This window comes from Castor canadensis, chromosome 15, assembly GCF_047511655.1.
Source record: "Castor canadensis chromosome 15, mCasCan1.hap1v2, whole genome shotgun sequence".
Lineage (NCBI taxonomy): Eukaryota > Metazoa > Chordata > Mammalia > Rodentia > Castoridae > Castor > Castor canadensis.
Window position 1 is genome coordinate 75,639,177 of NC_133400.1, and position 27,155 is coordinate 75,666,331.

A 27,155-nucleotide genomic window follows, 5' to 3' on the forward strand; every position below is an offset into this window, starting at 1 on the left:
AGTATGGAGTTACTCAGAAGACTGAAAATAGAACTACCAAATGACTTTGCTATACCATTCCTAGGTGTGTATCCAAAGGAATCCAAGTCCGCATACAGTGGAGATACCTGCACATGCATGTTCATTGTAGTACTGTTCACATTAGTCAAGATATAGAACAGTGTTGGTGTCCATTGATGGGTGAATGAACTAAAAAATGTTATGTTGGAGTATTATTCAGCCATGAAGAAATGATTATTTAGCCAAATCATGTCATTTGCAAATGGATGGAACTGGAGATTATCATGTTAAATGGAACAAGCCAGATCCAGAAAGATGATAAGCACATAGTCTCTCTCATATATGGAATGTTAAAACAAAAGGCATAAATTATAGTAGAAGGGGGTTAATAAGAGGAAGAGATGGGAGGAGGGCAAGGGAGGACATTGAGGAAGTGGAGATGATCAAAGTATGTCATATGCATGAATGAAATTGTCACAGTGAAATACACCATTGTGTACAATTAAAATGCACTAATATAAAAGGTAATGTTTTTGCTTTTCGTTCTGATGGAAGACCTATAAAATCTGTAGTTTCAGATCACAGTATATGTTAATTTTTCAGCCTTGAGCTCCCTTTATCATCTGTGGGGAGGCCAAACAAAGGCCTGGGTTTCAGATTTCTCTCTGGTGACTGTCTTCTGTGGTAACAAGTTTCTATGCTGCTTCCTGGGATGGTGAGCCAATCTTTTCAGGCTCTTTTTCACAGGGTCCACCTCTTGGTGCACATTGGCTTGGCATAGTCACTTAGTGTTAATGTCGCTGGTCCCACTAATAAGGATATATTTAACTCTACTCCTGTATCAGCCTTTGACTTCAGCTACCAATTCAGAATTCTGCCATGTTCCTAAGAATTTCATTTCCATCTTAACATTTAAAAAGTAATATTTTATACAGCATTCTTACGAGTTTGAAGTAGAAGGATTTCTTACATCATCTTAGTCTGTCAAATTGACTAGAAAAAGTTGCTTTGGCATGTTGAGTACTTTGAAAGGAACGGGTTTGGAAGCAAAATCTTTTGACCTTCTTTTGCCCCCCCTTTCTCCTGCTTCTTTTTCTCCCTAAGACAGGGCAGAGAAACTAGAACCTCTCTCCCACAAACCCAGCTATAAAACCTAAAAATATTACTCTAACTCCCCTCATCGTTTTGTGGAAGAGCTGGCTGCAAGGAAACTCTTTCACCTGCCTTGACTGATCAAGAGGGATCCTGTCCATACCCAGAAGAAAGGAATGCCACCCAGAGAGGCCAAGAAGACTCTGAACAGAAGGCCTTGGTGAGTGTCCACTCTCAGTCTTTATCATTCCATTTTGTTCGATCACATTTCTACATGGCTGTCCATCCTTCATTGAACCCAAACATAAAGATGGACAGATTTCCTGGGGTCTTTGGGTCTTCATTCTGAAGATTTCTGTATGTAAATGTTTAATTACATGAATTAATTATAATTTTCTCTTGCTAACCTGTCTTTTGTTATAGGTGTGTGAGCTGTGACACTATTATGGGTAGGGAAAGTATCACACCTTTCTGTTCCCAGATATTAATGAAGAAAATAGTTCTAAAAAGATAAGAGTGTCTCAGTGGTAAGGACTGTTATGTTGTGGAGCAAAGGTATATATCATGCCATGAATTTGGAATACTGCCTGATGTGGTGGTATCTGCCTATAATACTGGCACTTGGGATGCAGCATAGAAGGACCATGAGTTCAAGTCTAGCCTGAGCTACATAGAGAGACCTTGTCTTAAAAAAATTTCGGAGACCTAAACTTTTGTTTTTTCTCCAGTGCTGCATATGGAAACCAATCATCCCCAGAAAAACTGGAATACTTATATTTTTGCCTTGTGTCATTGGACAGAAAAAAAAAAAAAGAATTTGTGTGTGTATACATACATACCTATGTACATATGTAAGTATGTGTATATGTGTAGGCACATATATATGTTCTTTTTTGTTGGTTTCATTGATAAAATATCATGCAATACTTTAATATTTGATTTGAATTAAGGGGTAGAGTGGGTAGCAACACAGAGATGCAATACTTGGAAAATTGCTTTTTGATTAGTGTTTGAGATCCTGGATGAGTTGGAGGAGAATTTCAAACAGGTGCTATGATAAGGAATTTGAATAAAAAACCAAAACCCTCTCATAATAATAAAAAGAAATAGAGGCTGGGAGTAGAGTTTAATATCACAGCACATGCTTAACTTATGCAAGGCCCTGAGTTCCATCCCCAGCACCCAAAGACCAAAACAAACAGCCAACCAACAAAGGATCCCCCTTTCCCCCAAACAGCAGCATTCCCTCCATTCTGCCACAGCTGCTTGAAAGGAAGTCCTAAGATGAGACAGAGCTGTGCCTGGTGATCACATGCTGGTTAAGTGACGCAGAGGAACAACTTCTAAGCTCCACTGAGAGATGTGGGATGTTCCAACTGATTGGTGAGGGCAGAAAGTCCCCACCAATGCAGCAGGCAAGGACTGACAATATGAGGCCCTCAGCCTGACACACCTGGCCTAGGTTCGAATCATTGAAAGCGTCATTTCTCCCAAGCCCTGGCCAGCGGTCCTGGGCTCCGACTGCAGAGCTGGCTGGTGTCAGACAGTGACCTGCTCTGTTCTATGACTGTGTGGAAGTATCATCTGAGGTCATGAATCTTGATCAATCTTACTGTAAAAACATAGTCATGGTGCTCTCTGGTGGATCTTCTTGCATATGCTTTGGAAAGGGCAGAGAACTGGCTTTTGGAATTTGTGACGCTTAATCTTTTCTTTCTTTTTTTGGTGGTGTACTCAGAACCTTGCTCTTACTAGGCAGGCGCTCTACCCCTTGAGCCACTCCTCCAGCTGGTGATAGCTTTGATTATTAACGTGACTGAATTAAGAAATGCTTGGGAACTTAGTAAAGCACAGTTCAGGTATGTCTGTGAAGGTGTTTGCAGAGACAGTTAACTAAAGGGGAGAGACATGCCCTGAATTGTGAGTGGCACGATCCCCATGGGCTGGGGCTGGGAGCAAAAGGGAAAGAAAGAGGAAGCCTAGTCTACAACATGCTGCCTCTCTGCTTCCCGGCTACCGTGAGAAGAGCAGCTCCTCTGCCATGCCTTTCCACCATGATTTTCTGCTTCATCACAGGCCCAGAGACAGTCAGCTGGCCTTGGGCTGAAACTTCTGAAACTGTAGACCAAAATCAGTCTTTCCTCTCTATAAGTTATGTATGTCAGATATTGTGTCCCATGGATAAAAAAGTGACTTGCACAGAATTGGACTGGGAAATTTAACTGGAGTGAGCATGCAGTTTGGAATCAATCAGGCCCTTATTTTGATGGTACTGGGGTTTTGAACTCAGGGCCTCACTCTTGCTAAGTTTGCCAGGCAGGTACTCTACCACTTGAGCCACTCTGTCTTCCCTGTTTTTGTGATTTTTTTTTTTTTGAGGTAGGGTCCCCTGAACTATTTGCCCAGGCTGGCTTCAAACTTCGATCCTCCTGATCACTGCCTCCTGAGTGGCTAGGATGACAGGTCCCGGCAGGGTTTTGTTCTTGACCCCAGGCTTTCCACCTTTAGTTCTAGGCTTTGATCTAATTGCTTGACTTTGAACTGCAAGTATTGCATCTCAAGTGTTTCTTCAACACAATGGGGTTTATGCAGCAGTTTCTGTGTTGATTAAATATGGGAGCCAGCACCAATAGACTCTTGGTAGATGGTATTTTTATTTGGAAAAATATCTCAGAAATGGCAAGTGGCAATATTGAGCCAAATTATAAACATCGTGTCTTCCAAGAGATCATCCTTGATGCTGAATCTAATTTAGGCTCTCTTACATTTTCTACTAAGGAGCTCTCTTTTGAAGGCATTCACCACTATTGGTAACTGTGCAGTTATTATTTCTGGGAACGGCTAATGCAGCAGTTAACTCAGTGCTGAGGGAGGGAGGTTGCGTGAGGACTGGGGGCAACCTGATATCACTAACCAGGGCAGTCCCTACTTGGATCTGTCTTTTGTGTGTGTGTGTGTGGTATTGGGGTTTGAACTCAGGACCTTCACTTTGAGCCACTCTGCCAGCCCTTTTTTGTGATGGTTTTTTTTTTTTTTTTGAGATAGGGGTCTCCAGGTTGGCCTCAAACCACAATCCTCCTGATATCTGCCTCTTGGGTAGCTAGGATTACAGGTGTGAGCCACTGGCGCCCAGTGCTGTCAGTTCTTTTGTTGGAGCAAGGGACTTAGTGCTACTGGACTCCCCAGTTTTTCCTATAACACAGAACTCTTAACTTTTTATGTGAAATGTCCTGGCTTTAAAGTGTTGGAAAATGGTTCAAAAGATAGTGTAAGACAAACAAAACTCATGTGTGGGCTGGGGATGTAGCCCACTGGTGGAGTGCTTGCCTGGCCTGCTCTAAGTCCTGGGGCCAATCCCCAGCATTGTAAATATGAAACAAAAACCTCAAAGTCACATGTGGCCACAGTAGACCCGAAAGGTGCCAGTTTACAGCCTCTGGTTTGTATCTGTCTCTATCTCTAGACTACTTTTTCTTCATTGTTTGTGCAATACCTGGTATAGTGCAGTCACATAGAAGACACTAAATATTTACTGAAAGAAAGAGGAAGGAATTAAAAAAGAAACGAAGGGAGGAGAGAATTAAAGACTAATTGTTTCCCTGTTTTCTCCTATAAATAATTACATTGTAAAAATTGCAATACTAGGACTATTAATGTAGGCAAGTTGGTCACTTTCATTTTTAGGGGTTCTAAGAAAGAAAAACCAGTCGCTACTTCTCTGTATCATCTTTAAGGAAAACAAAATTACTTTTGTTGTTTTTATAACCTGATGTTAAAAAAAAATAACAAACTGTTTACAGCAGAAACAAAACTTGCCATTTGTAAGGATTGTTAAACAGACTGTTGGTTGCATATTGCCAAACCAATTTTTGTTTGCTGTGAAATAGAATTTAATCTCTGACCTCAAGTGTTATTGTGTAATGAGCTCGCCAAATACATAGAACTGTAGATTTCCAAGCTAGTATGATTTGTGTACTGGCTTGAACTCTGGAAGTCATTGCAGCTGTCATTTGGTGAAAAATAGGGAAAAAAGGGCTTTGGGGAGCTTAGGTTTCTGGCTGATAGAAGGGGGAAAAAACCTCAAATGTTAGGTTATTTAGAGACTGTCCAAACTGAAGTGGCTATCTTTGACATATTTGTAAGTTTCAGTATTCGTAGAGATTTGTCTTTGGGGACACAAAATATGCATCAGTAACTAGAGTGGTCTGTCGGAGAGATTACTGAATTGCAAGATGAACAACTGTTCCTAATAGATACTTACTAAGTGTCCTGCACCACGTTAATCACCCGTGTCCCAAAAACTCAGTGTTACAGGGGATGGTGGAGGGGGCTGTCTCTGTCCTCCAGGAATTTACAGCCTGGCTAGGGTGCCAAGGCCAATAATTGGGGAAGGATAAAAGACCCTATGATTAAGGGCTAAGCCATGTGTTAGAGACTGTAAGTGTAACAGGAAATCACAGGGTAAAACTCACAGCAGGCTTTATAGATTAGGTGAGAAACTCAGCTAGAGCTCAAAGAAGTATGGTTAGGATTTAGAGAGAGGGAAAGAAATACATCACTATCTTGGTCCTCTCTGCTTTTGAACAGATGTTAATTCCGATCTAGGGCTTTTCTCAAAAAAAAAAAAAAAGTTTTTTTTTTTCTACCATTGATTTACATATTTAAAATATTTTTCTATAACTCATATTTAACCAGTCAACAAATCTGATTTTTTTTTTAATTCAAACTGGATTCTTTATTCACTATGTAGCTGGCACAGGCTGGCCTGTACTGTTGATCCTCCTGCCTCTGCCTCCCAAGTACTGAGATTACAGATGTGTACCACCACACCAGGCTAAAGTTGGCATCCTATTGATCATACCCCTCCTGAGGACTTTTGAACTTCAAGTGTAGATTTTGATTTGCATCAGTTCACTCAGCAAGTGCGAACCAAAGTCCTGTGCTTTGTGTCTGACCCCACACGGCATTGTTCACCAACACCCTTCAGATAGACTCTACTGATTGTTACATAAACGCTTGCACATCCTCATGGTGGAGTACTATGTAGAAATTTGTTTTTTGGCGATATTGGGGTTTGAACTCAGGCCTTATGTTTGCTAGGCAAGTACTTTACCACTTGAGCCATGCTCCCAGCCCCTGTGTAACTATTACAAATGATGATTTATGCTTATATTTATTATTGTGGAAGTTGTTCACAGTGCATTTTTTCTTTGTCAGGACTCCCCAGGGAATCAATCATGGTATATGTTTTAAAAAACATTTTTATTAGTATATGATACTAATACAGGGGTTTCGTTGTGACATTTCCATATATACATGTATTATACCCCATTTTGGTTCATTTCCTCCATTATTCTCCCTCCTACCCCACTGCCCTTCTTAATGTGACTTCAACAGGTTTCAGTGTTCCACAGTTACACTTGTATAGAAAGTACATCAATCATCTTCACCCTCCTTTATCCCCCTCCTCTTCCCTCAGTTACCCTCCCCTTAACAGGACCTGTTTCACATTCCTGTCCTTTATTGTTTAAGTGTTTGTTGTTCAGTGAGGATTTTGCCTTTTGAGATGCTGCCTAGACTGGCCTTGTATTTGGGATCCCCTTGTTTTAGTCTCTTAAGTAACTGGGATTACAGATGTGTGCTCCTTTGCCCAGCTACAGCATATTTTTAAAAGAAAAAAGCAATTAGTAAATATCTCATCCTAGTAAACATATGTTTTTAATGTATCTGCTTGTATGGGAAAAGATTTGGGAGTTTTATTTCAACCTTTTGTTTTTTTTTTCCCTACCCATTCCTTTTCTTTTGCTTAAGGTGCTGGGAATTAAACCAGGGCCTCTTGCATGCTAAGCTTGTGCTCCACCACTGAGCTGCATGCCCAGCTTCTGACAGTTTCATTTATTTTATTTATATATTTTTGCGGTGCTAGGGATTGAATGCAGGGTCTTGCATGTGCTAGGCAAGAACTCTGCCACTGAACTGTACCTCCAGCCCAAGGTTTATAATTAATATTATTATTAGTTTTGAGACAGGGTCTTTTTTTTTTTTTTTTTTTTTTTTTAGTAGTACTGGGGCTTGAATTCAGGGCCTCACACTTGCTAGGCAGGTGCTCTACCACTTGAGCTACTCCGCCAGCCTTTTTTTAAATTAATTTTTATTGTTTTATTATTCATATGTGCATACAATGCTTGGGTCATTTCTCCCCCCTGCCCCCACCCCCTCCCTTACCACCCACTCCGCCCCAACCCTCTCCCCCCCCAATACCCGGCAGAAACTATTTTGCCCTTATTTCTAATTTTGTTGAAGAGAGAGTATAAGCAATAATAGGAAGGAACAAGGGTTTTTGCTGGTTGAGATAAGGATAGCTCTACAGGGAGTTGACTCACATTAATTTCCTGTGCGTGTGTGTTACCTTCTAGGTTAATTCTTCTCTAACTAACTTTTCTCTAGTTCCTGGTCCCCTTCTTCTATTGGCCTCAGTTGCTTTTAAGGTATCTGCTTTAGTTTCTCTGCGTTGAGGGCAACAAATGTTATCTAGTTCCTTAGGTGTCTTACCTATCCTCACCCCTTCCTTGTGTGCTCTCACTTTTATCATGTGCTCAAAGTCCAATCCCCTTGTTGAGTTTGCCCTTGATCTAATGTCCACATATGAGGGAGAGCATACAATTTTTGGTCTTTTGGGCCACCGCCAGCCCTTTTTTGTGTTGGGTATTTTCAAGATAGGGTCTTGAGAACTATTTTTCCAGGCTGACTTTGAAGCTTGATCCTCCTGATCTTGCTTCCCAAGTAGCTAGGATTACAGGCGTGAGCCACTGGTGCCCAGCTGAGATAGGGTCTTGTGTAGTCCAGGTTGTTCTGGAACCCATGATGCTCCTGTTCAGCCTTCAGAGTGTTGACATTACAAGTGCACACCACCACACCCAGCTTCAACTTTTTTTTTTGGTGGTACTGAGGTTTGAACTCAGGGCCTTGTGCTTGCTAGGCAGGCGCTCTACTACTTGAGCCACTCTACCAGCCCGGTAAGTTCTCATTTCTTGATATTGATCACTGAGCATGATAATAAATGAACATAATAATAATATGTTAGCATCCCTTCCTTCAAAAACCATTAAGAGCTTACTGTTTACACTAGTAACAGAAAGATTAAAAACACCGGTTGCATATTTTAATCACTTGTGCTACTGAAGCACAACACAACAGAGCAAAACAAAACCTGCCAGTGCTCAGGCTCTCCTTCAGCCCAATTAAGGGAGCCTGTATGAGGGTCAGGGCTCTGGCTCTTTTGAAGAGCTCTTCAGGCGGTCTTAGTGTGCAGCCAGGAACATACTAGAACCAGAAATCTCATGCTCTATGGTGATTGAATCAGAAACACCAGAACGTATTTTAATTTTATTTACTTATTTATTTTGCAGTGCTGGGGATCAAATCTAGGGCCTTGCACATGCTAAGCAAGTGCTCTACCACTGAGCTAAACCCTCAGCCCAAGTTGTGTGTGTTTGTGTGTGTGTGTGTGTGTGTGTGACTGGGATTTGAACTCAGGGCTTTGTGCTGGAAAAGCAGGTGTTCTACTGCATAAGTCATACCTCCAGTCCATTTTCCTCTGCTTGTTTCTTGAACAATTTGCCTTACCTGGCCTTGAACCTAGATCCTTTTGCTCATAGCTGCTTGAGCAGCTAGAATTATAGATATGAACCTTCAGTCAGTGTTTGAGAACCACTGCCATAGATATATAGCTTTCAGCTTGACATCCACATTTAATGTAGCCTCAACCTCCCCAAACCTACCCATTACCATTTTCTGACCTCCGCCGACACTGTCACCTAGCAAATCTCTATGTGGCTCTGGCCTCTTCCTGGACTGACTGGTCACTCTCTTTTTGAGCCACCCACATTTTAACCATCCTCCAAGACCCAGGTCAGGTCTTACTACCTCCCTGAAGCCCTCCTGCCTTTCTGGTGTCCTTGCACCTCTCCGTCCCTCTCCCTTCTTCTTAAATTTCTTCAGCAGGTGCTTCATGCCTGTTGCAATGTGAAGCATTGGGTGGAATCCAAAAGAATTATGCAATGGTCCCTTTCCAGGGGTTGTACTGAACTGTATATGGGATTAAGGAGGAAAGAGGGAGAGGCAGCCAGGTCGATGGGATGTATGGTGGGGAGGCGGAAGGCTCTGCCAGATGCATAGGGCTGCAAAGCAAAATGCAGACCCAGAAGAGAGGAGAGGAACAAGTGCCCTACATACTGTAACCCTTAAATGAAGAACTTTTTCTTCCTGTTTATAAAAGTGTTTACATAGAAGGTGTGGAAAATATAGAAAGACAGAAAAGAAAATTCTCCCATTTTCCTACATACACTGTTGTTAGTTCTTGTTTGTCATTTCAGTCATTAAAACAATGGCTAATTGCCAAGCACTGGTTGTTCACACCTGTGATCCCAGCTACTTGGGAGGCTGAGATAGGGAAGATCACAGTCCCACCAAAAACAAACAAAAAATCAAAAAACTTAATGTACATAGCCATAGATAGAATATATTTTATAATAATAGGATTGTATCTTTTCACAACCACTTTTAGATTAATAATAGGACTGTAGTAAACATACTTTATAACCTGAATTTCTTTTTTTGGTACTGGGGTTTGAACTCTGGGCCTCATGTTTTTGAGGAAGATGCTCTACCACTTGAGCCACTCCACCAGCTTAACAAGGAAATTTAATTTAATAGAGGAATTTAGAGAGGAATTGTGAAGATAAACACATTCAGAATAGTCTTTGTAGAAATCTGACTTTTTTTTGTGGTGCTGGGGTTTGAACTCAGAGCTTCATGCTTGTGAGGCAGCCTTTCTACTGCTCGAGCCACACCTCCAGCAGAAATCTGATTTTTTATTTTTTTTTTTCAGTGCCGGGGCTTGAACTCAGGGCCTACACCTTGAGCCACTCCCCCAGCCCTTTTTTGTGATGGATTTTTTGAGATAGGGTCTCTCGAACTATTTCCCAGGTCAAACTTCAATCCTCCTGATCTCTGCCTCCTGAGTAGCTAGGATTACAGGCGTGAGCCACTGGGGCCTGGCAGAAATCTGACTTAAAAATTTCTTTTGGCTCTACTGGGGTTTGGACTCAGGGCCTCACACTTGTTAGGCAGGTGTTCTTACTGCTTGAGCCATCCTAATAGCCCTTTTTGGTGATTTTTTTTTTGAACTAGGGTCTCTATTTGCCCAGGGCTGGCTTTGAACCATGACCATTCTGCTTGCTGCCTCCTAGGATTACAGGTATGAGTCACTGGCACCCCACTAGAAATCTGAATTTTTAAAAAATTGTCTTGGGTGGTCCTGTGTTTATAAATCCTAACTACTCAGGAGGCAGTGATCAGGAAGATCGAGGTTTGAAGCCAGTCTGGGCAAATAGTTAAAGAGACCCTATCTCGAAAATATCCGACACACACAAAACCAGGGCTGGTGGAGTGGCTCAACTTGTAGAGCGCCTGCATAGCAAGTGTGAGGCCCTGAGTTCAAACCCCAGCACCATAAAAAAAAAAATTGTCCTAGCTGACCAGGTGTAGTGGGTGAATGCTTATAATCCTAGCACTTAGGAAGCTGAGGCAAGAGGATTGTGAGTTTGAGGCTTGTCTGGGCTACAAAGTGAGACCCTGTCTCAAGAAAACCAAACAAAAACCTCCCCTCCACCAAAGTGAAACATTGTTCTTTTTCAAACCCCCAGCCCTCCAGTACTGGGATGAGCCTAGGGTCTCACATTTGGTAGGCAAAGTGCCCTATCACTTGAGGCGCCTCTCAGCACTACAATTTTTTTTTTTTTCAAGAGACAGAGTCTTGTTATTTTGTGAGATTGGTCCTGATTTCCTGGGTTCAAAGTGATCCTCCTGTCTCAGCCTTCCAAGTAAGTGGGACTATAGGTGTGTACCTCTGTAACCAGCTATGTAATTTTATTTTTTAATTAATTAACTAATTAATTTTTGGTGGTATTGGGGTTTGAACTCAGGGCCTCATGCTTGCTGACAGGCACTCTACTACTTGAGCCACTCCATCTGTCCTGGTTTTTTTTTTTTTTTTTTTTTAATCATCTACCTTCATATCTTATGTTATGTGATATTACTGATGCTCTATCTTTCTCTTTTTCTTTTCCTCTCTCACCGAGTTCCATAGAGTAGTTCCACTGTTTACAAACATGTTTTACGTCTAAGTTTGTACGATCATGGTTGTTTTTGTGTGTATGCTTATCTTTGGATCTATCTTCGACCTATGAGAGAAAACATGTGGCTTTTGTGTTTCTGATGCTGGCTTACTTCACTTAACATGATTTCCTTCAATTGCATCCATTTACCTTCAAACCATGTCATTATTCCTTATGGCTGAGTAAAACTCCATTGTGCATATGTACCACATTTTCTTGATCCATTCATCAGTTGTAAGGCATCTGGGTTGTTTCCAGAGCTTGGCTATTGTGAATAGTTTTGTGATGAGCATTGGTGTACAGGTGTCTCTACTGTATCCTGTCTTAGGTTCCTTTGGGTAGATGCCCTGGATCATATGGCAGATCTATCTCTAGTTTTTTGAGTAATCTTCATACTGCTTTCCACAGTGGTTGTACTAATTTACATTCCCACCAGTAGTGTATGAGGGTTCCTGTTCACCTCATCCTCACCAGCATTTGTTGTTGTTATTACCCTTGATTATGGCTCTTCTAACTGGGTGAAATGAAATCTAAGTGTTGTTTTGATTTGCATCTCTTTTATAACCAAGGAAGTTGAACACTTCTTCATGTATCTGCTGGTCATTTCTTCCTCTTCCTTTGAGAAATCCCTGTTTAATTCATGTGCCCATTTCTTCACTGGGATGTTGATTCTTTGGGGTCTGAATTTTTTGAGTTCCCTGTAGATTCTGGATATTAGTCCCTTATCAGTGAGTAGCTGGCAAAGATTTTCTCCCATTCTGTGGGTAGTCTCTTGAGTCTGGTGACTGTTTCCTTTGCTGTGCAGAAGCTCTGTAGTTTAATGCAGTCCCATGCCAGCCCTGTTTTTGTGTTGGTTTTTTTCAAGATAGGCTCTCATGAACCTGTGCAGGCCTCAAACCTAGATCCTCCTGATCTCTGCCTCTCAAGTAGCTAGGATTACAGGCATGAGCCACTGGTACATGGCTTGAATTTTAAATAGACACAATTCCACATACTTCATATCATTAAATAATTGTCTTTGGCATCTTTTTTTTGGCAGTACTAGAGTTAGAACTCAGGGCCTTGCGCTTGCCAGGCAGGTGCTCTATCAGCAAAATTTTTAATGTTTTCAGAGTATTTCATAATTTAACTAATCCACTATTTTTGTGTTTCTCTCATTTGTTCAGTTTTCTATTTGTGTGTTCCATTTGTTTGCTTAAAATTTTCCTTTAAAACCTTCAGGCAGGGTTGAGGGTGTAGTTCAGTGGTAGAGTGCTTGCCTCGCATGCGCAATGCCCTTGGTTCCACCACTAGCACCACAAATATCAGGAAAATACTTATTTATCACAAAATATTTATTTTAAATACTTTCTTCTTTTGTACTGGGGTTTGAAGGTGTTTGCTAGGCAGTTCTGCCACTTGAACCACACCCCTAGACCTTTTTTCCTTTAGTTATTTTTTAGATAGAGACTCATGCTTTTTGTTCAGGCTGGTCTTCAACTTTGATCCTCCTACCTACACTTCTTGCATAGCTGGGATTATAGCAGTGTGTCACTATGCCCAGCTTGTTTTGTCGAGATGGGAATCTTGTTAACCCTTTGCTCAGGCTGTCCTCCAACCAGTATCTTCTCCATCTCTATCTCCTGAATAACTGGGATTACAAGTGTGTGCCACTGTGTCCAGTCCCCCCCCCCATATTTTTTTTGTTTTCTTTATGTCTTAAGTTCTTTTTTTGAGGATTTTCCCCAGTGTTGTTGTTTATGTGTTCTGTTGAGTTTTTAGTGTCTGAAAACAAGTAGTTCCTAAAATTTTTCTTTTTTTTTTTTTTTATGGATTGTCATTCTTTTAAAATTTTTCTTAAGATTTCATCTTTTTTGTATATTCTGTTCTTGTATCCTGGTGCAGTATGTGATTTAAAATACTTTATTTGCCTAGCTTTTGTTTCCTTCCAGTTGCTATTTTCTGTGTGTAGTTTTCGTATTTGTGGGGTTAAAGGAAAAGCTTACAGAACTCCTCTCATTTCTGGCATCAATTTCAAGTTGGAGGTTCCTAAAACTGTGCTTAGGTTTGATAACTTGCTAAAAGGACTCACGGAACTCACCGAAAGTTGTAGTTTGGGAAGAGGGAGTGTGAGTGGGCACAGATGATAACCTCTGATTCCCAGATGCCAGGGGGTTGCCGATGGCTAGAATTGAGGCTGTGTCACCATCAGATACAAAGGGAAGATGTTACCAATGAAATTTAGAATGGTGGATTCCACTTTCAGGGATTGCTTAAGGAAATGCACAATCAGTAAGCAAGCTAAATATACAATCCCTTTATTATTGTTGTCCATAATAGCTACAATAAGAGAAGGCAGAGATACAGCTCAGTGGTAGAGAAACTGACTCAACCCCCGCACTGCAAAAAAACAAAAAAAGTTGGGATTTGTCCCAATGTTGGATCAAGCTTGATTTTGGCTCATAACCAGAATCTGGCATGTCACTGGGTCAAGGTCACATTCTGAACTCCAGTAGCTAGCCTTTGAGCCATTCATTACCACAGGGAATGTTAGACTGAAGAGGAAGCGAGGAATGTTAGAGGAATCCATAAGAGGATGGGGAAAGAGACATGGGAGAGTAAGGAACTCAGCCCAGCATGGTAGAAATCCTTAAGTAGTTAATAAATAGGATTGGAGATTAATAGTATGAAAACATAGATCTGGTTAAATGCAGACCTCTTGGAAGTAGGTGAATCTGCCACAGCCCCTATGGTTCCCCAAACTTTAAGGGTCTTAAACAATATTTACCGGAGTTTGGAAAAATTTAAAAATCCAGAGGACAACAGTGGGAAATAGAAATCTGACCTCCTGTTGCCCATGAAATAGCCCTGCAGAGTAATGGTGATAAAGATTGTTGAAGGTCTGAGTTCTTTGGCCAGAGGGTGGGGAAGAGACTTTTCTAGGACTCCTTGACCAAGGAGCTCAATGCATTGTGGATACAAAATCTGTTGGTGATGTCCTTACTGAGCTGTTTTAGGTTGGGAGGACACCTCTCCACAAGATAGAGAGGTTCTAGGTGAACACCGAGTGAAAATTGGAAGGACTGAACAGATTTTATGTGGGGTGTTTGTGTCTCCTTTACCTAAATGTCTGGCAGAATGTTCTCATTTTTTTTATAGGTTCATAGGTACATGTTGCATGAGATTTTCTTGAAAGGGCTAAAATATCACTAAAACAAAATGGAAAGAATATGAAAAGGAGTAGAAGATTACAAGTATGGCAGAAAGGTCCTCCTCACATCTGGGGAGGAGTTCATTATACTATTCTCTGTTTGCAATCTTTCATAATAAAAAGCTTTAAGTGATATTTAGAGATTTGTAGTTTTTATGTATTTTTATTATTTGGTGGTAGTGGGGTTTGAACTCAGGTTCTGGGGCTTGCTAGGCAGGTGCTGTACCACCTTAGCCACACCCCAGCCCAAGGTTAGCAAATTAACCATGGCTGCTACTACAGAAGAGGTTTGGCCGGTGCAGAGGCTGGCCTCCAGGAGCTATAATTTTCCCATCTCTGCCTCTCAAGAAGCTGCAATTATAGATGTAACTTACATTACATGTCAAAAATTAAAATTCTTGTACATGTAGTTTCTGAACACTTGTAGGATGTCTGTGATTATATTTCATCCAGGTGGAAGTATGTCCTTTCTTACAGTGGAGAGTGCCAGGGAGACTCAGCCTTGCCTTTGGAAGCGGCAGAGAGCTGGGGGCAGCACTGGAGCATTTCCCTTCACCTAATTTCTCAGTGCTCACCCTAAATATCAGGGTTCTGCTATAAACATTTTAATAACTGAGCAAGGGCTCACTGCCTGAGGTATGTGGAAGCCAAAAAGAAAAAAAAGAGCTTTTTTTATTTTTTCCTTTGGCGGTACTAGGGTTTGAACTCAGGGCCATCGCGCTTGCTAGGCAGATACTCTACCACTCAAGCCATGCTACTACTAGCCCTTTTTTGTGTTGAGTATTTTTTGAGATAAGGTCTTGACAACTATTTGCCCAAGGCTGACTTCGAACCACGATTTTCCTATCTGTGCTTTCTATGTAGCTAGGATTACAGGCGTGAGCCATGGGAACTTGGCAAGAAAAAACTTTCCTTGCAAAGTTGACTGGCAAAGAAGGGCAGGAACAAAAAGCTCAAATGTGCCTCCCAGATTGGGAGTGGGGGGAATTTACAGGTAGAGAGAGAGGAGATGTTGCTTGTTGAGTGGGCACAGGTGTGGACAAGTCCTCACACCTCTTCAGGGTTGTGTGTTTCTTTGTGGGAGGATTAGCATGAGCTGTGTGGGGGATTTCAAGCTTGTGATGTCAAAAAGTCATTGACCAATGAAGCTGACTTGTGCACACATCAGTTCTTGAAAAGCCTGTTACTAATCATCCTCAAGTAGTTATTCTGGAGTCTTTTCCTAAAAAAACCAATAACTTAAATACTTTATTATTTAAGGAATTTATGTACGGGTGTGTCCAGGTCTTAACCGATTTCAATTTTAATATTATTTTGTTTATTTATTTTTTTACCTATGGCAATAGAAGGGCTGTGGCACTTAGGACTACAGAGTGAGACAGCTGTGGATGAGGCTGTAAGAAGTGAAATCTACTTGAGAAAGTAAAAGCAGCCTATCGATGGGCTTTTATGTCCTCCTGAAAGGCTCTGTCCTCTGCTCTGTGTGTGCTCATAATTAACAATGCTTTTCTCACATAGAAAGTGGTGAATGCTCTTGAGAAAAACTAGAACCATCATTGAGTTTTAAATATACCTGAATCCTAGGTGTTGATGGCTTAAAAATGGCTCAGGGAGCCCTGTGAGCTTGTGATTTCAACCTTGAGACTTTTTCATGAACAGGAAAATGGAGTGGCAATCACATCGACAGAGATAAGTCATGTCCCTACAGATGGTAATGTCATAGGTTCCACCAGCCAGCACTGTAATTATGACTACTGTAGTCACAGAAAGGGAAGAAAAGAAAAACAAGAAATGAAGACAGGGATGGTTGTAGGTTCTGCCTATTTGGTTTCTGGCAAAGGAAAGCGGTGTTGTCTTCCTCCGACAGAGGAATGTGCAGGGCAGAGCTGCAGGTGGTAAATGAAATGGCAGAACTGTGACCACCGCTTACCTTATCCCCTTGCCTCCCACGCCAGACGTGTCATTATGCGAGATGATCACTTGCACAACAGGGCTACTAGTTAGAGAGCTCCAAAATGGAGAGAGCAAAGGGGAGAAAGGACGCCTCTATGTGCTGAAAGGAAAATCAGAATCAGTGTGCTGCAGGCCCTTTGGGGTGCTGGGTGGCACTGGAAGGGGTGTTTCATGAAGTTTGCCCAGGACCATTTCCCCTCATGTCCTCTCTAAGTTGGGATCCATGTGATAGAGGACAAGAGTGGAAATGTGTGTCAGTGACCGTATTTACCATGATATTGTAGATTTCTTTCTTTTCAGAGATATAAGGATATCTGTACAACTAGTAAAGTAATAATAATAATGAAAAAACCCCATTTACTGAGCTGACACATAATTTAGGGAAAGTGTGAATACCCAAAGGAATGGTTGCTACTCAGACCAAAATGACACACGGTCCTTTTACTATTTCCCTCTCCATTTCACAGAAAAAGAATTAGAAGGTCAGAAAGGTTAAGTGACTTGGGCAAGGGCATACACAGGCTATTGCAGGAGCTCTGGACTGTCTGCACTCATACTATGAATTATCCTTGGCTGTTTCCAGGGGCAACATTGAATACATTTAAATATGAACATAAGAAAAGTTCCCTGAGGAGTTGAACTGGAGGGTCTCCCCTATTATAAGACCCCATTGTAAACTGGGCACTGGCAGCTCATGTTTGTAATCCCGCCTACTCAGGTAGCAGAGGTCAAGCTAGACCCCATCTCAAAAATACCCAACACAAAAAAGGGCTGGCAGAGTGGCTCAGGTGGTAGAGCACCTGCCTAGCAAGCAAGAGGCCCTGAGTTCAAACCCCAGTACCGCCAACCTCTTCCCCTCAAAAGACAACCCCATTATAGTAGCGTCCCTTAATGGTTCCATTCTTGTTTCCCAGGCTCTGAACCTTTTTCCTGTCACATAATTGAAGCAACTGACACCCACCCCACCTTCCCAGCCCTGTGTTCCCTCCCCACCTCCCCAGCTTGGTGTTGGCACTCAAAACCTTTTGGATTTCAGAATTTTTTTTTCTTTTTGAGACAGGGTCTCAAAATGTAACCCAGACTGGCCTTGGACTCACTATCCTCCTGCCTCAGCCTTTCGAGTGCTGTGATTACAGGCATGCACCACCACATCTGGCATTTTGGATCTGGAATTTCCGGATTAGAGATGCTCAACTGGTTTAGCCTGTGCAAATAATCCCCAAATCCGAAGAACTCTGAAATCTAAAATAAGCACTTGGGGCAAGGGGAACGCGACCTGTACTGTCATCACTCACCATGTACTAAGTGAGAATGTTCCAAATAATTATGAGGCAGGCACTTTTTCCCCCTCGACCCACTCCTTGAAGCCCATTGCAATTACGTTATTTTCAAAGTCACAATTTTGCACTAATGTGAGGTTCTACTGTATATAGTTTTCTGTGTTCTCTCCCTGGACGTACTGAATATAGTCGACATGTCTGGTGTCCTGGCTACATCATGCATACAGTTGGGATATGATACAGAATGTTCTATAGTACATGACCAGAGACTAAATTTTGTTGATTATTTTTCTTTGATATGGTTCTCACTAAGTTTACCAGGCTGTCCTCCAATACCTGGGTTTAAGAAATTTGGTCAACCAAACTCTTAAGTTGATACAAGAAAGAGTAGGAAATACTCTGGAGTTAGTAGGTATAGGTAAGAACTTTCTCAATGAAACCCCAGCAGCACAGCAACTAAGAGATAGCATAGATAAATGGGACCTCATAAAACTAAAAAGCTTCTGTTCATCAAAAGAAATGGTCTCTAAACTGAAGAGAACACCCACAGAGTGGGAGAAAATATTTGCCAACTATACATCAGACAAAGGACTGATAACCAGAATATACAGGGAACTTAAAAAACTAAATTCTCCCAAAACTAATGAACCAATAAAGAAATGGGCATGTGAACTAAACAGAACTTTCTCAAAAGAAGAAATTCAAATGGCCAGAAAACACATGAAAAAATGCTCACCATCTCTAGCAATAAAGGAAATGCAAATTAAAACCACACTAAGATTCCACCTCACCCCTGTTAGAATAGCCATCATCAGCAACACCACCAACAACAGGTGTTGGCGAGGATGCGGGGAAAAAGGAACCCTCTTACACTGTTGGTGGGAATGTAGACTAGTACAACCACTCTGGAAAAAAATTTGGAGGCTACTTAAAAAGCTGGACATCGATCTACCATTTGATCCAGCTATACCACTCTTGGGGATATACCCAAAAGACTGTTACTCCAGAGTCACCTGCACATCCATGTTTATTGCGGCACTATTCACAATAGCCAAGTTATGGAAACAGCCAAGATGCCCCAGCACTGACGAATGGATTAAGAAAATGTGGTATCTATACACAATGGAATTTTATGCAGCCATGAAGAAGAACGAAATGTTATCATTCGCTGGTAAATGGATGGAATTGGAGAACATCATTCTGAGTGAGGTTAGCCTGGCCCAAAAGACCAAAAATCGTATGTTCTCCCTCATATGTGGACATTAGATCAAGGGCAAACACAACAAGGGGATTGGACTATGAGCACATGAAAAAAGCGAGAGCACACAAGGGAGGGGTGAGGATAGGTAAGACACCTAAAAAACTAGCTAGCATTTGTTGCCCTTAATGCAGAGAAACTAAAGCAGATACCTTAAAGCAACTGAGGCCAATAGGAAAAAGGGACCAGGAACTAGAGAAAAGGTTAGATCAAAAAGAATTAACCTAGAAGGTAACACCCACGCACAGGAAATCAATGTGAGTCAATGCCCTGTATAGCTATCCTTATCTCAACCAGCAAAAACCCTTGTTCCTTCCTATTATTGCTTATACTCTCTCTACAACAAAATTAGAGATAAGGGCAAAATAGTTTCTGCTGGGTATTGAGGAGGGGGGAGCGGGAGGGGGTGGAGTGGGTGGTAAGGGAGGGGGTGGGGGCAGGGGGGAGAAATGAACCAAGCCTTGTATGCACATATGAATAATAAAAGAAAAATGAAAAAAAAAAAAAAAAAGAAAGTTAGGAAAATGCCCCTTTCCTGTCAGCTTCCATAGTATTTATTCTGCTTTCCCATGTGCTGGCTGGAGTTATCTTTGTTTCATATAGAAAAAGTGATAAAGGATGTGTTTAACTTGTTCTTCTGTTATACCCATCCCATGCTCACCAGGGCACTAGCTCTGCAGGTCATGAGGGAGGTCTGCAGGTCACAGGCTGTTATCTGCTTACAACTGCCTACCCACCTGACCACCCTGACTCACCCACTTGCAGCACCAATGGTGGCGCTTCCTCCCCTGGCACTGTGGGGTTCTTATCTGAATGTTTCTGCCATGTCTCAAATGGTCCTTAGAACCTGGAGGACCAGTGAGTAGTAACCCCAAATGCCTTCCCGGACAGTGATGAGTTAGTGAGCATATCCAGGTCTCTGCACACCAAGACTCCATTCCATCTATCCAAAGTAAGGGAAAAAAGTGACTAGGGTAAGTCCACATGGTTCCCTCTGAGAAAGGTATCCTACCTTTTATTTTTCAACTGCTTAAAGGCCTTTTTGAGTTGTCAGGACACTTGATTATTTTTTGGTTAGCTAAAATTCCTACAGGAGTGATACCCTCCAGATACCGTACTTTCTGGGTAAGAGGGTTCTATCTTAAAACTAGAATTTTTTTGTGGTCTTGCTACTCAATCATGGAGATAAATGAGATTTTACCCTAGCATACCTGAACAGAAAAAGGCTTCCCTAGATAAATCTTTTATGCCATGGTTTTAGAGGAGGAATGAAAGTTTTAAATCATCAAATAGAATTGATATGAATTTAAATCTCACTTACTGTCATATCTGTAAATTTGCCATCAAAATATTAGTCAGGAAATACCATAATTGTAGCTAGTAGTGAAACAAAACAATACACATTTTTTCCATTATTAAGATGATTATAAGAGATTATGAAGAACCCTTTGAAAATGCAGATAAGTCACTTCAAAAGAAAATAAAAACCCTCAGTCTCATCTCTAGAGATAGCCATTGTTAATATTTTTGAAATGTGTAGTTCTACAGACAGTTCTCAAAAGAAGACATATGAGTGGCCAATAAATACATGAAAAAATGTTTAATATGCTTAGCCATTGGGGAAATGCAAATCAAAACTGCATGCATTTATAGGAAAATGGATGAACTGGAGGTCATTATGTTAGGCAAAATAAGTCAGGTTCAGAAAGACAAATATCACATGTTTTCTCTTATATGTGGAATTTAGATTTAAAAAAAGGCATAAAAGTAGAAGGGGAAAAGGAAGGGAACCAGTGGGAGGGGAGAAAAGAGTAGGTAATGGGGAGTGGATATGATCAAAGTATACATTTAGAAAACGTCATGATGAAACCCATTAAAATGAACAAAAAATATTAAAAAATAAACATGCTCTAAACTTTTTTTTTTCTAGTATTAGGATTTGAACTCAGAACTTCACATTGCTAGGCAGGAGCTCTACCACTTGAGCCACTCACCAGCCCTTTTTTTGAGTTGGGTTTTTCAGATAGGATCTCGAGAAGTATTTGTCCAGGGCTGGCTTCAAACTGCAATTCTCCTGATCTCTGCCTCCTGAGTAGCGAGGATTACAGGATACAGTCACTGGTGCCCAGGTGTTTTAGACTTTTTTAAGTACAAATATTCATTTTGAGGAGTGTCCTGAAAAGATGGTATGTGAGCTGGGTTGAGTTCTTGCCTCCTGCATAAGACCTGGGTTTGATCCCCAGTGAGTGAGAGAGAGAGAGAGAGAGAGAGAACCTTTCTCCACTACATATTTTATTACAATTATTAGGTTAAAAGTTACCAAGGGAGAAACTGTGTCTATTTTGTTTTGAACAATTACCTAGTTTTTATGATCATCATGCTTTGGGAGAAGAGGGTAAAATATGGTCAGTAAGACTAGCAAATTTAGTTGCTGGGTTCCATCATAAGCCAGGAGAATATAAAAAGACTAACCTGTTGGGTGTCAGTGGCGCCTAGATACTTGAGAAGGTGAGATCTGGAGGATTGAGGTTCAAGCCAGCCCAGGGAAATAGGTGGTGAGACATCATCTCCAAAATAACCAGAGCAAAACGGAGTAGAGGTGTGGCTCAAGTGTGTTAGAGTATCTGCTTTGCAAGTGAGACACCCTGAGTTCAAACCCAGTCCCACCAGAAAAAAAAGAAGAAAGAAAAAGACAGATCTGTTTGTGGTCATCAAGTCAACAAAATAGCCTATCAGTTTTCCTTCTTTCAATTATAGACCGTGTGGATATTGGTTAACGTTCTGAAATAAATGAATATGATGCCCAAAGAATAACATAAACTCACTCTGACTGATGTATATTTCAAGGCATTCACAAGTTATTGAAATCCAAACTGAAATGAAGACAGCAAGCAAGCTGCTTTAACAGACAGAAGGCTTTCATTAAATGTAACCATTAGTCCTGTCCTGATTATTTACTGGAATGTGTTAGACTGCAGTGTTTCTTTAATCTATTGATGAACTATCACCTCAAAATATGTCACTGAAGAAAAATTGTGGATGTGTTAACCAAAAGCATCGGATAGACCAAAAGCCCTCCCCCGGTAGGATTAGACAAATGAAGAATTTACTTGAGAAGAAAGAAGGGGTTGTCATATTGCCAGGTTGCTCTACCTCTTTGGAGCCTTTGGTAGGATTCATGGAACAAAAGCACAAAGCTGTGTGAGTGACCTGTTGAATTATAGGAGCACTTTTGATTAGATCCTTCATAATGATAGTCTGAGCTTTACCAAAGCAGTTAAGGGATAATTTTTTTTTTTTTTGAGATGGGGGTTCTTGCTATGAGCTGGCCTTGGGTTCTTTTGTTCAAGAGATCCTCCTGCCTCAGCCTCCCCAGCAGTTGTGACTACAGGTGTGCAACTTTGTACACAATGTGGGATAATTCTTTATTCTACAAATGACTCGTGATGATATTTTTAAGGAATTAAACATCCAGTAAATTTACCACATCATTTAGACTTTAAAATTCTGTCTGTAACATAATAATAACAGATCTTTTTTTGGAGGAGGCTTTATTTTGGGGGGGGGTTGAGCTCAGGGCCTCATGCTTGCTAGGCAGGCAAGCTACTACTTGAGCCACTCTGCAAGCTGTGTTGGGTATTTTTGAGATAGAATCTTGTTTCTTTTTTTTTTCTTTTTGCCCGTGTTGCCCTTGAACCTTGGTCCTCCTGATCTCTGCCTTCTGAGTAGCTAGGATTACAGGTGTGAGCCACTGACCCCCAGCTAGAATAGAGCTGATGTGTAAAGTAAAATAAACTAACATGATACACAAGGTCTAAAATGGAGGTAACAGGTGACCCTTTGGTTTCCTCTGCTGGGTTGAGAGCACCTTCTACATGTGATACTAACAAATTTGGACTTCAGCTATATTTCTCCTGTAATTCCTGTATGCTATGTAAGTAGAAATGGAAGGGACTTAGCAAAACCCTCCCTATTAAATAACCAAGGAACCTGAACCCAGAGAAACTAAGAGATTGCCTAGCCAGACAACCAGTGAGTGGCAGGTTTCACAGTGGTCAGAAGCACAAGTTCTGGAGTTTGACTACCAACTTCAAGTTTTGGCTTCTCATCCTATTAGCTGCAAATCCTTGGGCAATTTACTTCATTTCTCTGGAACTAGGCTTTCTTATCAGTCTTGTGGAAGAGTATATACTGTCCAGAGTAGCTGTGAGAATTTAAGGAGATTTTCCACATGGCAAGCTCAGGGAGTAAGTAGCATTGAGTAAGCACTCAGTGTTAGTGGTGACGGTTGTATTAATTCCTAAGAGCAAATCTGACCCCTATCTAGCATCTTCTTCTGCATATGTAATCCCAGATCATAGATAGCCAAGATGGCACAATAGTGTCCCTGGAAGGCAATCTCCATATGTAATCTCACTATAACACAATATAGTGGGCATCTCCGGAGGTCTTGGAAGGGGATGGGTGAATACCCTTTGTATTATCTTAGGGAGGCATTAATGACTAGAGGAAGAAAATAGGAATTATTTGATATAGGACTGTCACTGTGACATAATAAGCCACACAACTTCTCCGTAGCTCCTGTTTCCTCACACTTAAGACTAAAACATCACACAAAGTTGTTGAGGATCAACCAGGATCAGAAATGTAAAAGCCTTTTGAAAAAGGTGAACCTTTAAGCAAAATGCAGGAGATTGTGAAATACCCAAACCTTCTGGAAAACAGGGCCCAGGGGGAAATCAGCTAAGGTCTATATATCTCTTCCATTTTCTTGTAACATTTCATTCTAAACCTGTCTATGAAATTTAAAGCATCACACTGTATTTCTTCATTTTTTTACCTTGGCAAAGTCAATCAAAATGAAAGGTCTCCTATAATTATCCTTAGACAGTAGAATCAACTTCTTCCTGTTAATAAGAAATGATACAGTGCTAATCATTTCCCTGAGATTTTGCTTCTTTCTATAATGTGAGGCACCATTTTGTAATAGTCTAGGCTAATTAAAGTAGCACAAATAATGTGTATAAACTAGAATCTCTTTAAATTCTTCAGTAAGTTTTTTTCTTCAGTTTGACCTAAACTTCTTTCACATGTGAATGGCAAATATCTAAATCCATTCAAGGTTTTTTGTTTTGTTTCTTTAAGACAGGGTCTCACTATGTAGTCCAGGGTAGCTTTGAACTAATGATTCTTCTGCCTCAGCCTTCTGAGTGCTGGGATTATAGGCATGTACCACCACACCCAGCTGGTAAACAGTTTTAAACCATGTTCCAGAGCTGATAATTTTTATTTTTATTTTTATTTATTTATTTATTTTTTCATTTTTCTTTTATTATTCATATGTGCATACAAGGCTTGGTTCATTTCTCCCCCCTGCCCCCACCCCCTCCCTTACCACCCACTCCACCCCCTCCCGCTCCCCCCCTCAATACCCAGCAGAAACTATTTTGCCCTTATCTCTAATTTTGTTGTAGAGAGAGTATAAGCAATAATAGGAAGGAACAAGGGGTTTTGCTGGTTGAGATATAGAGCTGATAATTTTTAAATACCACAGCCTGGTAAGCAGTTACAACTGGTGGTGCACATCTATTTTCAATTTATGGCACTTGTACCTCTTCTGTAAGATGTTAGCCTTTTTTCTCTTCTGACTCCATTTCCTTGCTGCTACTTATTCTTTTTATAGATTGTTTCAGTCTGTCTCACTTCTGAGCCAAAAGTTTTGAGACGGGGTTCACATTTGGGATCATTCACTTACCCATGTCTTGCCTATACATGCTTCTACAAATGTTTACACAGACACACATGCACACAGGGCTAATTACACAAGGACTTCGCTCAAACCTTTAATCACGCATGTGCACATAAATAACTGAAGAGCCACTAGGAAATAATGGGGCAGCTTTCATATGCTGCTCACCAGTCTCTTCCTTTTCTTTATGGTAACATCTCAATTGCTTCTGCATATGATCCTTTATTTACATTCCCAGAGGTGCAAAAACTGGATCTCCCAATACCTGTAATCCTAGAGTGGATTACTTGAAGGCTTTGTGAATGAACTTTCCATTGCTGTGACGAAGTACCTGAGAGGAATCAATCTGCAGGAGAAAAGGTTTATTTTGGCTCATGGTTTCAGAGATTTCAGTTCCTGGGTGGTTGGTTCCATTGTTTCTGGGCCTGGGGTAAGGCAGAGCATCGTGATGGAAGGATGTAGAAAGGTATGGCAGGGAAAGCTTGCCTCATGATGACCAGGAAGCAAAGAGAGAGAACCAGAGAGGAAGCAGCTGGGGACAAAAATATACCCTTCCAGCACATGCCCCTGGTGACATAGGCTAACTAGGCCTCACCTCCTAATTTTTTCTATGTCTCCCAATAGCTTATTAAGCTATGAATCCATCAATTAATTACTCCATCGACGAAGTCAGAGCCCACAAGATCCAATCACCTCCCCGAGGTCCCACCTTTATACACTTCTATATTGGGGAACAAGCCTTTGATGCATGAGCTTTTGGGGGAACATTTCATATCCAAATCATAACAGAAGTCCTAACCCAGCATAAACGATGACATTGCATACATAAAAACAATATGAAGCAATTGATGGGGTTCAGGTATGGCACCTTGGCAAACTGAATATTTTAAGTTGATCTCTCCTCTGTTCTTCTTCCCCAAAGCAGGTCCTAAGATCCTCATGTGGGGGACTCCCTCCCTGCGCCTTATCCCTGAAGACTTGGTGAAGCACAGAGGAATGTGAACAAATGGGCCTTGCTCTTTTCCCCAGTTTATTACCATTGGCTCCTGTGCCTTTTGCTGTATCATATTTCTTCATGAATTTCCTTTCTTCATCAAACCTACTAGAAAAGAACACTCCAGGAAGCCAGGCATGGTGGCGGATGCTCCTGGGGAGGTGGAGGCAGAAGGATTGAGGGTTCAAGGCTGGTCTGGGAAATGGTAGGGCTGAGATCCTGTCACAAAGACAAAATGAAAACAAAAGGGCTGAGGTTGTGGCTCAAGAGGTAGAGCGCTTGCCTAGCATGCATAAGGCTCTGTGTTCAATCCCCAGCACCACAAAAAAAACCAAAAAGAAAAAAACCACTCCAGGGTTGGAGGTGTAGCTTATTGGTTGCCTAGCATATCTGAGGCCCTGGGTTCCATCTCCAGCACAGCAAATAAGACCTTCCTGTTGCCTGTTTCTTTGGGTAATTCCCTAAGGCTCCCATGTCATGTAAGCTTTCGTATGCTTTTCTCTTGCCAATCTGTCTTTTGTTAGAAGTGTTAGCCATGACACTTTTCCTCTCTGACACAATAAAATAAGAACTGAATGCTCATAATTAACCTCCTTCCGGGTTCTCTTTCTTTAGTGACATTGCTTTGCTGATGATGCCCAAGGCACATACAGGTTTCCCTCTCAAGTCATTAGATCCTTCAGTGAATCCAGAGCCTTACAGGTGCTCCAGGTCACTTCAAGACAGGTCACCTCAAGACTTCCTGGGCTCCAGGCCTCGCATCTTTCTGGTGGTCTTTATTAGCCCCTAGGAGATGTTTACTCTCTGCCCTTCTCCTCTCCTCTTTTTGTCTGCTCAAGGTTCTTGGTTCAGATACTTCTAGCTCCTGTGATTCCCATCCTCTTGCTCTTGGGGTTTGATGTCTCTGAATATGTGTGGAAGGAATTAATAGTCCAGGGCTGTGGCTTGCATCTGTACCGCTCACTACTGCCCCTTTAGTGGTGGGATGGTTTGAGGGTCACTTGTGCTTTCATTTGTTCATTAGTTCATTCATTCATTCAATCAATCATTCATCCATCTACCCATTTGAAGACAGAATAAAGTGGCTTAAGGATTGCTTGGAACTGAAGATATTTGGGATCCACAGTTGCAGGAAGAGGCTCAGTGTTTTTGAGTTATTATCCTAAAAGCAAATCCTCCCCAAAGAAGTCCCCAGTAGTAAATCCTCTCCTGGAAGTTTCACAACCAAAGAAGACTGACTCTTACTATGGAAGAGAAAAAGCAGCCCAAGTCAGCACCCAGAGGAGAAGTTACCTGAACAGACATCTTTTTTTCTTTTTCTGGTTAGTACTGGGGTTTGAACCCAGGGACTCATGCTTGCTAGGCAGATGCTCTACCACTTGAGCCCCTTGACATTGTGGAAGTTGGAGCACAGCCTGGGCCTTGGCCTTTGACTAGCAAAGCCTGCAACCCCTGGCCATG

The 27,155-nt window shown here is 41.4% G+C and overlaps 1 long non-coding RNA gene across 2 annotated transcripts in view; it reads left to right on the forward strand.

The window, feature by feature from the left end:
• LOC141417514 (uncharacterized) overlaps positions 1-2,424 on the forward strand; it is a 39,289-nt gene extending 36,865 nt beyond the window's left edge. Inside the window, exons 3-4 of one of the 2 annotated variants that reach the window (XR_012442144.1) lie at positions 1,105-1,312; positions 1,821-2,424. This is a non-coding gene — a long non-coding RNA (uncharacterized lncRNA). The remainder of the gene's footprint in view (positions 1-1,104; positions 1,313-1,820) is intronic. The other variant, XR_012442145.1, reaches the window with a different exon arrangement.
• Positions 2,425-27,155: the final 24,731 nt, after the last annotated feature.